The following is a 12,268-nucleotide window of genomic DNA, read 5'->3' as shown; positions in this document are numbered from 1 at the left end:
TTTAGTGCCATTTCCTCTACTATAACTAGAGAAGACAATGACACAATTTCATTAGAATTTAGTAATAAAGATGTTTTGGAGATTGTCTGCCACTCGCCGATCAGGAAGTCCCCTGGTCCTGACGGATTACCCATTGAATTTTACAGGAGGTATTGGCACATCATCGGGGACAAAATCACCCAATTAGTGAACGAAGTTTTTCAAGGGAAGCCTATACCACTTGCCTTTAAGGAATGCACAATTGTGCTTATCCCTAAAGGCAGAGGTACCAAAAATATCGCCAACTTCCGCCCCATTTCATTGTTAAACTCCGATTATAAAATAGTCGCCCGTGCAATCAACACGCGAATGATGCCCCTCACTGCTAAATTCATTGGACGTCAGCAGACATGTGCCTTCGGGAGAACTGTATTGCAAACGGCAGCTTTTTACCGGGATATCATTGCGTTAACGAACGCCAGTAACGTGAAGTGTGGGCTGATCTTTCTGGACTTTTTTAAAGCTTTTGACCTCGTCGCTCACGAGTACCTCCTTGAAACCATGAAAAGATTCGGTTTCTTGCAGAACGCGATTGACATGATCACAAACATGGCACTAGGGATCAACGCAAGGCTTTCTGTCAACTCGCAACTAACCCAACCGATTCAAATCAACAGAGGGATTCCACAAGGCAGCCCTTTGTCCATGTTACTTTTTGTTCTTTCACTCGAACCTCTGTTACTCCAACTGCAGGCGAAACTCACAGGGCTAACACTTTCAGGAGAAAAAACTGTCGTAGGCGCCTATGCCGACGATGTGGGTGTGGTTGTCCGCAATGAGAATGATGTCACCACTTTAGCGGCTCACCTCCAGCGATACTGTTTGGCGTCGGGGGCTAAATTGAATGACAAGAAAAGTAAATTTCTTAACCTCTGTGGCCTCCAGCATTTGCGAGTTGGCTACGCTCAGGAAGTCAGCGTCCACAAGGCTCTCGGCATCATATTGACGGCGTCCTCTTTAAAGATGGCGGCGGCAAACTGGAGGGAAATAGTGCGTAAACTTACCGGTGCTCTCATTGAAAATTCCCACAGAAGCCTCAATCAATTTGATCGGATTCATCTGGTCAACTCCTGTATTTTATCCAAAGCCTTCTACACGGTGCAGCTCCTGCCACTGCCTGCAGTCATTGCTAAGCAAATTATGTCGAAGGTGACCAATTTTATTGGGAGAGGGGAAATTTTTCGCGTGTCTGCCAAAACTGCGACACTCCACCCCCAGAATGGAGGGATGGGATTAGTAGATATCAAGGTGAAAGCGATGGCTCTCTATGTTACAAGGACGACCGCTATAATTAACAATGATCCTTCCGGCATTACAGAGCAATTATTCACTGCAATCAGGCCGCAAAGTCTTGACCCACCGCTGAATATTCAGCCCATCAGTTATCGGCTAAAACATATCAGAGATTATTACCTTTCACGGAGCTACATCAGTAAAGAGGTCATAAACTCTCAACGTTTAACTGCACAAGCCATAATAGCGGACTGGAGACAACACGAAGGAACGAATCCTTTGGCAACGAAGCTCGGTGGCATGAACTGGGATATTGTATGGCGCAATGTCAGTTCCCGTGTCCTCAGTTCCGATGCTCGCACTGCCTGGTACAAAGCCATCAATGATGTGGTTAGCACGAACGAGAGGTTACATAAAATCGGGCTCAGTGACACCCCTCTCTGTCGTCGCTGCCAACTGACGGATACAGTTATCCACCGTTACACCTGCGGGGACCGTCTCCAGAACTGGGTTTGGCTTCGACAAAAAATAGCTCTTATTACCAGGACTACAACCGCCAATGTTTCGTCAGCACTACTGTCTCGTCCTGATGTGCATTTTTATCCGCAGACGAAAAACAATGCAGTTTTGTGGTTGCTGGGTACCTATTCCAGCTACGTCTTTAATAATTTTGGCGGTGACAATTATTTGGAATTCAAGATGTTTATGGATATCGAATTCGCCAAAACATGTACGTACCCGAATCATGGGAAACTCTTCGGCAATATGCTTAAAATAGCGTTTCATCGCATGGGTATCGGATAGGTCAACTGAGTGTGAAGGGGTGAGGCCGGGCCGCGGGACACCAGTGGTGCCGCGAAGAGGCCCCACTGCTTCTGTGTCGCGTCCGGACTCCCCCTCACACTGCGGCTTTCACTGACTCGCTGGACACTGGCTACAGGAACTTTCATTGAGTGAGATACGAAGCTGTGTTTATGTTACGTTTATTCTTCGAGCAGCACTTCTAATATGCCCAAGGGCGAAGTCTTTTCGTTGTCTTTTTCACCATTCCAATTTATTTTCATAGAAGGTTACGGGTTTCGTTTAAAAAAAAAAAAAAAAAAAGAAAGGTGGCGCAATTGGTTGGCGCACAGTCCTTATAAGGCAGTAGCCGTGAGCAATGCCGGGGTTGTGAGTTCGAGCCTCACATGGGGCATACTTTTACCAATTGTTCCTTTTTTTATGTGCTCTCGTTGTGTCTCTAAATTTGCTTTTTTTTACTGCTGTGTGGAAATGACCGAGGTGGTCAATCGGCGTTTTCAGTTTCAAGTTGGTTGATGTGGTGCATTCCAGGTACGGCTTTCATGACGCACGGGTCGAATTACTTTAAATTTGAAGTTAAGGTTCTTGTTTTTACTAGTTTTTCTAGGGATGTTTTTTCTTTTTTCTCTTTTCCCTTTTTTTCCCCCCGTATGTGTGCTGTTCGCTGCATACCAATACATTCCGTTGCATTACTTTGGAGGAATTTATTCATTTTTCATTTCGCATGTATGTTTCCACGTATTGGACCATCCGGAGGAACTACTTGCTCTTACGCAGGAATATCTGGATCAACGGGGGAACACCCACGTTCATTGTCATCGGGGGAGCTACATCAACTAATTGTACAGCCACAGAAGCTCGCCAACGACGGCAATTATGGAGAGCGCAAGGCCGGGCTATAAGGGGAGTTGGGAGGCCCGTAATAAAAAAAAAAAAAAAAAAAAAAGGGGTATGATTCCTGCTTTGGGTGCAGGAGGTCCCGGGTTCAAATCCCGGACGAGCCCTGCCATTTTGACCGTGCTGAAGAGTAGGTGGAACTCAGCCCCGGTTGCAGCTCCTCAATGAAGAGTTGACGCCTGTTATAGCACGTGGATATAACAAGAATGCGGCACCAGTAAAGTACGTAGGTGGAATTCGGTAGAAAGGCAGACGGTAATTTTGCATGCAACGGAAAACAAGGTTGTCTTTGCGGGATATGTGCACCGTGAGTGGAGATTCAGCTTAATTGTGCGACAGTCTACCCTCATCTTACTAGCGACGGCAACAACCAAGGGGTGGCATGTAAGATTGAGCGTGGCTAAGAGTTTCTCATTATTAGTTTGCATCACACTTTGACAGAGCTGTGACAAGGCGAGTAGGGTGAGCTCAGGAAAGCCAGTAGCAAGCGCACTTGAAGTAGCCCTGAAAAACCGGATTATAAATTTTGCCAGCCATAATGGAGCTAGGGGCGTTCTCAGTTACCAAATACCGGTGCAATAAGAGAGCAACAGTATTTGACAGTAAAATGACGCCCTATCCGTCTAGCATACAACATTGCTTGTCTCTGCATACGCGGACGTGAGGTCATCTCGGAAATGAAATCCGAAATGTAGATTAAAATTGTTGTGCTCCCGCCCGGCATCGAAACGGGGACCTTCTGCGTGTAAAGCAGGCGTGATAACCGCTACACCACGGAAACAACGGTCATTTTCATGTACCACCCGGAGACTCGTAATAGCAACAGTTTCTCTTCTGTGTTAGCAAGGGCATCGGCTACGAGCTCCCTACGATTCGTGAAGTTCCTGTAGTAAAAGACGTCGATGGAAACAATCCAACCGCGACAGACAGGGAGAACGCTGGCTGAGCTGCAGCCCTACATGGTGAGGCCATCAAAGGTGGCGTCATTCACATGCAGTGCGTTTTCGGAACGAATAGGCTCGTTGGTCTAGGGGTATGATTCCTGCTTCGGGTGCAGGAGGTCCCGGGTTCAAATCCCGGACGAGCCCTTGCGTTTTGTACAACGGTGTGGTAACAAATCGCATGGCGGCGGCTGTGTCGCGCATTTCGAGGCCTCCAAGTCAGCGCTAAAATCCGACAACCAGTTCTGAAACCGTTTCATGTTTCATTTGAGCCATGTGCACCCTGCTGATGGAACGTTTGAAGTTGGTTTAAATGAACACAGTAGAGATCGTAGCAAGTGTCTTGCTGAGTGCGACGAAAACGGGTTTCCGCCCGCAATCGAGCCGGGGACCTTCTGCGTGTTCGGCACGGCGCCTGGGCTCGGCGGCAGCTGCTGCTCTTTCCTTCCTTACGAGATACCGTCGATTCGCGCAGTCGTTATTGCAAAAGATGTCACCAAAGGCAATCGCTTCGTTAGCGGCACTTTGCCTGGGCTCGGCGGCAGCTCTACATGGAGGCACCAGCAGCCCAGCCAGACCGCCGCCGGCACCGGTGCGCCACAGCGCAAGGAGCCGGCGGCCGCCCTGCAATGCCCCTGTCGTTGCATATTCCACCCGCCTCATATCCTCTCCATGTCTGACTCACTACCCCAAATGACACTGCAGTCGACGTGCTTATTACTATCGCTTTTGGAAGAACCAAGGCGCAGTATTCTAGTGTCGAACCGGTACTGCAAATTGGGATTAAGCAAAAATTTATTGTGTGGTCGAGCGACAGCCTCGGCTCGCTCTTCCTACATGATCGCTTCTTGTGCGGAATAATTCCTAGCTCGCCGATGGCTTCAGAGTTGGTCTTCTCGAAGTTTTGCTTTCGCACTGCATTCCGCAATCTTTTCGTTATGAGTTGTGTGCTTCGGTTACCCGACTTTCTTGTGTTTAGTGCGTTTGGCTTCTCTTAACCCTTAGCCACCGCTTGCCGAAATTTCCACACTATCATCTGTCGACCTGCAGAGCTCGATGAAGGCCTCGCGGCCGTTCCTGAGCTCGTGGAACGGTCGAATCTGTAGTTGTTTCCAGATCTCTCCCACACAACGGCCTCCCAGAAGCTTGGATTACAGAAGTACGCCACTACTCCCAGCCGGAGATTCACGATTGAAAGCAGAATGACATGAGCTACACGCAGCTCCGATTTTTTTTTTTGTTGTTGTTGTTGTGTCTGACCTACTTTGAAAGACTTTGTAGTCGACTTACTTACTACTATCGCTGTTGGAAACCAGGTGATAACCGCACAGTATTTTAGAGACGATCAGGTAATGAAAATTTAGAATAAGTAAAACAGTATCAAAAGAAGTTGTGTGGTGGAGCAGCACATGCAATTCACGCTTCCTAGATAATCGTTACTGCATAGAATAATTCTTTTGTCTGCGGCGTCTTCAGTATCCGTCTTCTGGAAGTTTTGCTTGCAGTATATTGTGCAATCTTTTCGTTATGAGTTGGTGCTTGGTTTCCCGATGTTCTTTTGTTTAGTGCATTCGCCTTCTCTTAACCCTGAGAAACCACATACCGAAACTGAGGCACTGCCGGCTGTTCATAAGCAGTGCTCGATGAAGTTATTTCGCTTTTTATTCGTTGCCTTTAATATTCTTCTCTTCAGTGGTGAGTGCTGCCTGCAGAAAGCGTTTATCTTGCGAATTCGCGTGAAAGTTTGTGTTCCCTGTGAGGCCCACTACTTGGGATTAACTTGACTGCTCCAGCCAGGTGGCTCGTTGGTCTAGGGGTAAGTTCCGCTTTAGACGCCGTGCAGTGTGGACGTGCCTAGTCTTCCGCTCCGCCGTAGCGTTACGTATAGTGGACTATAGCTTTTGTTTACGTGTTGTGTTGCAACTTCTGTGAGTGTTTCTCCGTCGTTGTTAAGTACCTTGTGTTACTTTCTGTCCTTATTTCAGTGTGTTGTGTGTAGCGGTTTCGACCGCATATTTTGAAAATGTCGTCCCAGGTTATTCCTCGTCAGGCTACAGTTAGTTTTACTTTTGACAAGTCAACCCGCCATGTGCAACCTAGTTCCCTTGAGATTCATGATTGGTTGGTAGATACCTTTGGTGTTCATTCGGATCAGGTGCATACTGCTTATTTTGATACCGAACTGTATGTTTTCTTTGTTAAGTTTATGGACCCACTTCAGGTTGATAAAATTCTTTCTAAATATGGTCATCAAGTTCTCTTTCGGCATCGGGATGATTCTGTAAGTACCGTGCTGCTTTCCAATGCTTCCATCACGTATACCAATGTTCGTGTTTACAACCTTCCACCGGAGGTGGATAATGTCTATCTTAAGGAGGGTCTACAAAAGTATGGTGATGTAAAGAGCATTCGCCTTGAACGCTGGTCAAGCCAACATCGCCTGCAATGTTACAGTGGTATTCGTTCAGTCGAAATGCACGTTAAGCAGAATATTCCATCTCACCTGCAGATCGGTGGATATCGTGTCCATGTAACATATAGTGGTCAGGTTGGCACCTGTTTTTTGTGCAATGAAAGTGGTCACGTGCGTACCGACTGTCCGCGGAGGGTTTTTGTTTTAAAAAATTCTCTCGAACAGCGTCGCAAGTTAACGGTCGCTGACCTCGTTGCAGGTGGTTCTGCTCTTGGTGTAGCACAGTCCAGTGGTAGTAGCGCTCCGCCACAGGTTTTGCGCACCCCTGACACAGAATTTCCTCCTTTGCGTGCTAAATCTGATGTTGTTCCGTCTGTCCCTCAGGTGGGTGTGCCACTTTTGAATAATAAGAGGCGTCGCCCACACGATGGAAATAGTACGGATGAGGATCTCCCTGAGATGCCCCAGTCCGAGCGACCGGCATCCTCCGAGCCACTGTGTACTGTAGCTGCTCCCTGCTCTCCTGAGGTAACGGTTACGGTGGCGGCTGCTGGCGCCCCTCCGGCCTCCGACGCAGCTTCTCTCGAGTCGGATCGTCGGTCGGGCCTGTTGGCGCCGTCTTCCGAACCGACTTCGATGTCACAACAAGTGGAGCCGCGACAACTTCCTGCTTCGCTGCCCCATACCTCTGCCAGCGGAGCTGCTCCGCTTCCGTCCAACATTGCGGCCTCGGACCTTCCTGCTCACGATTCGCCTCCGTGCAGTCCATGTTTGCCGGAAGCTAGTGTAAGTGTTGACCATTCCGTTTTGTCGGAGTTTCCCCCCGCGACCCCGGATCCCGCATGTGGACCGGCGCGGGTGGTGTCGGATACAGAACTTGACCCTCCTACGTCACCGGCGGCTGAAGCTTCCTTGCCCGTCAGCCGACGCAAGTTACGCGTTCAGCCGAACGTTAATGCTGTTCGTAAAAAACCGAAGCGTAAGGGATCCGCGGAACGGGGTACCAGTCCCCCTCCCTCGGATGCCTCCGTCTCCCCTGCTATGGACTGTGACGTTGGTGCGTCGGTGTAGGTGATTTCCTTTTTCGCTTTTCTCTCTATGGTTCAAGCATACACCTTTCTTACCTTAAATCTTAACCGTATTGAGTCCGACGTTCGCATTGCCTCTTTGCGGCAGTTTATTTACGACGCCTGTGCGGACGTAGTGTTCTTGCAGGAAGTGTTGTTTTCTGATCTCTCTCTACCTGGATTTCAAACTGTTTTTAATGTCGCGCCGGAATATTCAACGGGAACTGCTCTTTTCTTTCGAGAGGGCATTCCTATTACTGACATTGAATTCCTTGACTCTGGCCGTGGGATTGGTTGTCGTCTTTTTGATCTCCGCCTCGTTGTTTTGTATGCCCCCTCTGGTTCGGGTCACACTGTGGCTCGCTCGCGCTTTTATAAAGAAGAGCTTATTTATCTTTTGCGCCAGAGTCCTCGGAGTCTCCTGCTCGGAGGCGATTTTAATTGTGTTTTACGCCCTGCAGACCAGTCCCCCAATTTTAATTATTGCCGTGATTTACATGACTTAGTTCGTACGATGCATCTGCGTGATGTTTGGGAACACAAATATCCAACCCTGGTGAAATATACGTTTTTTACCGCGTCCTCATGCAGTAGACTCGACAGATTCTATTTATCTGATTTTTTATGTGATAAAATTCTTTCTGTCGATGTTATTCCTACTAGTTTTTCTGACCATTGTGCTTTTACTGCAACTGTAAATCTTAGTCACCAACCTGCAAAACTTTATCGTTCCCAGTGGATGTTAAATGTTTCCCACCTTGCCGACAGTGCTATGGATGATGTTATAAGTGGCGTGTGGGAGCGATGTCTTCGCTCTGTCCCGCGATACCCCTCCTTGCTGGTTTGGTGGACTGCGTTTGCCAAGCCCAAGATTCGTCAGACTTTGATTTTTTACTGTGCTGCAAGGGCGCGTGATTTTAAGAACACGTATGAATATTACTACTCTGTCCTGCGTGAACTATATGACGCAGCGGGTACCTCTCCTCTGCGGATCCATGATGTTCGTCGTATTAAAGCCAAGCTCTTGAGCCTTAAACGACGACAGATGGATGGTCTGCGAGTTAAGTCGAAACCTCACTCTCTTGTTGAAGGTGAGCTGACATCCTTGTACCACCTGCTACGGCATCACACTCGTCGTCGTCGCTCCTTCATCTCTTCTCTTACGGTGGATGATGGGCGACAGCTTATTGCACAGGAGGAAATGGTTCGTGCTCTTCACCAGTATTACACTAGTCTCTATTCTGCCGATGATTCTGGTGAGTCTCTTTCGGACGATGTCTTTGGGGATCTAACTGCGACGATCGCGCCTGACGCGAACGGCGAATTTCTCCGGGAGTTCCAGGTAGATGAGGTTTTCGATTTTATTGCTCGCTCTCCGTCCAGTAAATCGCCGGGTCCAGACGGCCTGCCTAAAGAATTTTATCTCCGTTTTTGGCCTCTTTTGGGTGGCATTTTTACGCAGATTTTAAATGAGATTGTCAGGGGGATGGATGTGCCTGCCGATTTTAAAGTAGGGAAAATTGTTTTAATTCCGAAGTCTTCTGGTCGTTTATCTGCTGCCAATCTTCGTCCGCTCACATTGCTGAATTTTGACTACAAGACAGCTGCTAGAGCGCTCGATAGCCGGTTGTCCTCTCTGCTTCGGGGTGTGATTGGTGCACATCAATGTTGTTTTCATGATAGATCTATTCTGACACCAGTAGCCCAATATCGGGATGTTGTCTCGGTTGCGGCGGTTACAAACGTACATTGTGCCTTTGCCTTCCTTGATTTTCATAAGGCTTTTGATCACGTCAGTCATGTGTTTTTAGATCGTGTTTTAGGTACAATAGGTTTTAACGCTTCATCACGTGGTGTTCTTGGCAATTTGTATAGGGGAATAACAGCTCGGGTGTCAGTCAATGGGCAGCTGACGCCGCCCATTGCTATCCGCCGCGGAGTGCCTCAGGGTAGTCCGCTCTCTATGTCTTTATTCGTATTGTCCCTGGAACCGCTGCTTCGGACTATTGCTCTCAAGCTTCAGGGTATGTCCCTCTCTGGTGGGAAGCTCTCGGTTAAGGCATATGCGGATGATGTCGTTGTTCTCCTCCGTCAACGTGATGATATCCCGTTGTTGAAAGGGGCAGTTGATGCATACTGTCGTGTCTCTGGAGCGCGTCTCAATCAGGGTAAATGTAAGTTCCTTGATATTCGAGGATTTCGCGATGCTGACGTCCCTTGGGCCACTGTTGTCGATCGCCATACGTCCTTGGGGATTATCATTGATCGGTGTCCTCTAAAAATGGCGGCTCTCAATTGGAAATCTGTCACCGCGAAGATACAGGGGGCTCTGATGGTCCATGAGCAGCGCTCTGCTACCATTTTGCAAAAAGTCAGAATTTTAGACACCTACGTTCTATGTAAAGCTTATTATGTTGCTCAGCTGTTCCCACTTCCCATGATGGTGGCGACAAGGTTGCGCCAATTGTCTAGCAGGTTTATATGGAAGGGCCATCTATTCAAGTTACGTTACGAGGTAATGACGAAACCGCGTATCTCCGGAGGCTTGGGCCTCTCTGACATTACTCGCAAGGCGTCTGCTTTGTACGTCCGCCGAACGACTCTAATTGTTACGCAAGAAGTGACTTCGATTACATCCAGGCTTTTTACTGTTGTGCGTCCGGCGAGCCTTGCTCCACCTGTCGATGTCGGACGCCTAAATTTTAAGTTGAAACACATTCGGGAATTTTACATTGCGGTGAGTTACCTCGGTGACGTCTTCTTGCGGCGACCGGTGCCAACGACCAAGGGCTTGATTGCCCGCTGGGAGGGGCTGGCCGGTCCCAATCCAATAGAACTGGCGTCTCCATCTGTGTCCTGGAGGAACGTCTGGAAGAATGTTAGTCTGCCGATCCACTCTATGGCCGTGGCGTCCACGTGGTATAGGGTAATAAATAATTTGGTTCCCACCAATGTACGACTGCACCGTATTGGTCTTTCTGACACGGACACCTGTACTCGGTGTGGTCTCGTGGATACCCTTGAACATCGATTCACCTGCTGTGGGCACCTTGCTAATTGGCGTTGGCTCAGGAAACAACTTGCCTTTGTCACTAGGTCTGCTGAAGCCGCTTATACTATTGACATCATTGTCCGGCCCGATTCTTCCTTTTTTCCGCGAACGAAGCTCCATACCGTCATGTGGTTGATTGGCCATTTCGTACATTTTGTCATCAGTTGTCATGAAGAGGACGGACACCTAGCGTTTCGGCAGTACATGCTTACTGCTTACTGGCAGCGCTTGCGATTGCCAGGCCTCCGAGATGATTTTGCCAATATGCTTAGCCTGACACTTGAAAGAGAGGGTGTTGGCTAAGGTCACCTGTGTGAGCCATTTTCTTTTATACTGTTCCTGGATTTGCCGCCTTTATGTATGTTTCTTCTCTACACCAGGACTGAAGTTTCCGTGTGTGTTTTTTTTTTTTTTTTTTTTTTTTTTTTTTTTTTTTTCACAAAGCAGTCTACATTATATAGTCATGTTTTAGGATTTTAATTTCAGTAGTGTACTTCTTTTGAAGTGGCTGTGTTGTGGATGTTCCTTAATATTTTTTTTTTTTTTTTTTCAATAGATATATTTGTTAGAGGAACAATAATTACGCTTTCATTTGCTCATAATGAGCTGAGACTGAATTGCAGGCATTTAAAAAAAAAAAAAAGGGGGTATGATTCCTGCTTTGGGTGCAGGAGGTCCCGGGTTCAAATCCCGGACGAGCCCTGCCATTTTGACCGTGCTGAAGAGTAGGTGGAACTCAGCCCCGGTTGCAGCTCCTCAATGAAGAGTTGACTCCCGTTATAGCACGTGGATATAACAAGAATGCGGCACCAGTAAAGTAAAAAAAAAAAAAAAAAAAAAAAGGGGGGTATGATTCCTGCTTCGGGTGCAGGAGGTCCCGGGTTCAAATCCCGGACGAGCCCTTGCGTTTTGTGCAAACGTGTGGCAACTACCGTCATGCCGGCGGCTGTTCCGCGCATTTCCAGCCCTCCAGGTAAGCACAAAAACCAAGTAGCCGGTTCTGAAAGAGTTTCATGTATCATTTGAGCCGTCTGCACCCTGGTGGTGGGACGTTTGAAATTGATTTAAATGGTAACAGTAGAGATTGTAGCAAGTGTCTTGTTGAGTGCGACGAACAAGTGTTTCCGCCCGGAATCGAGCCGGGGACCATCTGCGTGTTAGCAGACGTGATAACCGCTACACCACGGAAACTGCTACGCTCTGTGCTCCACATCCGACACAAGTTGTAGGACGATCACTTTGCGGAAACGCACAATGCAGGTATTTCGCATTCGTATGTAACAATCGACAGCACCCTCGCCTGTCTGAATGCCATCGCGAATAAGAGCCCAAGAAGTCGTCGGAAATGCTCGCGGCCGAGTGCTCAGTAGCATCAGCTACTGTTTCTTTCCGTACGAGGTACCGTCAATTCGCGCAGTCGCTATTCCAATTGATGTCACCAAAAGCAATCACTTCGTTAGCGGCGAGGAGCCTGGGCTCAGCGGCAGCTCTACATGGAGGCACCAGCAGCCCCGAGAGGCCACCGCTGGCGCGCCGGCGCCCGGACCCACGACCCCCAATGACGCTGCAGTCGATGTACTTCTTAATATCGCCTTTGGAAGAAGGAAACCAGGTGTAAATCACACAGTATTTTACTGATGATCTGGAAACGCAAATTTAGAATAAGTAGAAAAAAAAAAAAAAAGGGGTATGATTCCTGCTTTGGGTGCAGGAGGTCCCGGGTTCAAATCCCGGACGAGCCCTGCCATTTTGACCGTGCTGAAGAGTAGGTGGAACTCAGCCCCGGTTGCAGCTCCTCAATGAAGAGTTGACGCCTGTTATAGCA

At 48.2% G+C, this 12,268-nt stretch overlaps 1 non-coding gene across 1 annotated transcript; it reads left to right on the top strand.

Moving 5' to 3' along the window:
• The first annotated feature begins 3,986 nt into the window (after positions 1–3,986).
• Trnap-cgg (transfer RNA proline (anticodon CGG)) lies at positions 3,987–4,058 on the top strand. Its single transcript has one exon. It is a non-coding gene; the product is annotated as a tRNA-Pro (tRNA).
• The last annotated feature ends 8,210 nt before the right edge of the window (positions 4,059–12,268 follow it).

The sequence above is a fragment of the Schistocerca serialis genome, chromosome 2 (genome assembly GCF_023864345.2).
Source record: "Schistocerca serialis cubense isolate TAMUIC-IGC-003099 chromosome 2, iqSchSeri2.2, whole genome shotgun sequence".
NCBI classification, from domain to species: Eukaryota; Metazoa; Arthropoda; class Insecta; order Orthoptera; family Acrididae; genus Schistocerca; species Schistocerca serialis.
This window is presented reverse-complemented; position numbering and strand designations above follow the sequence as displayed.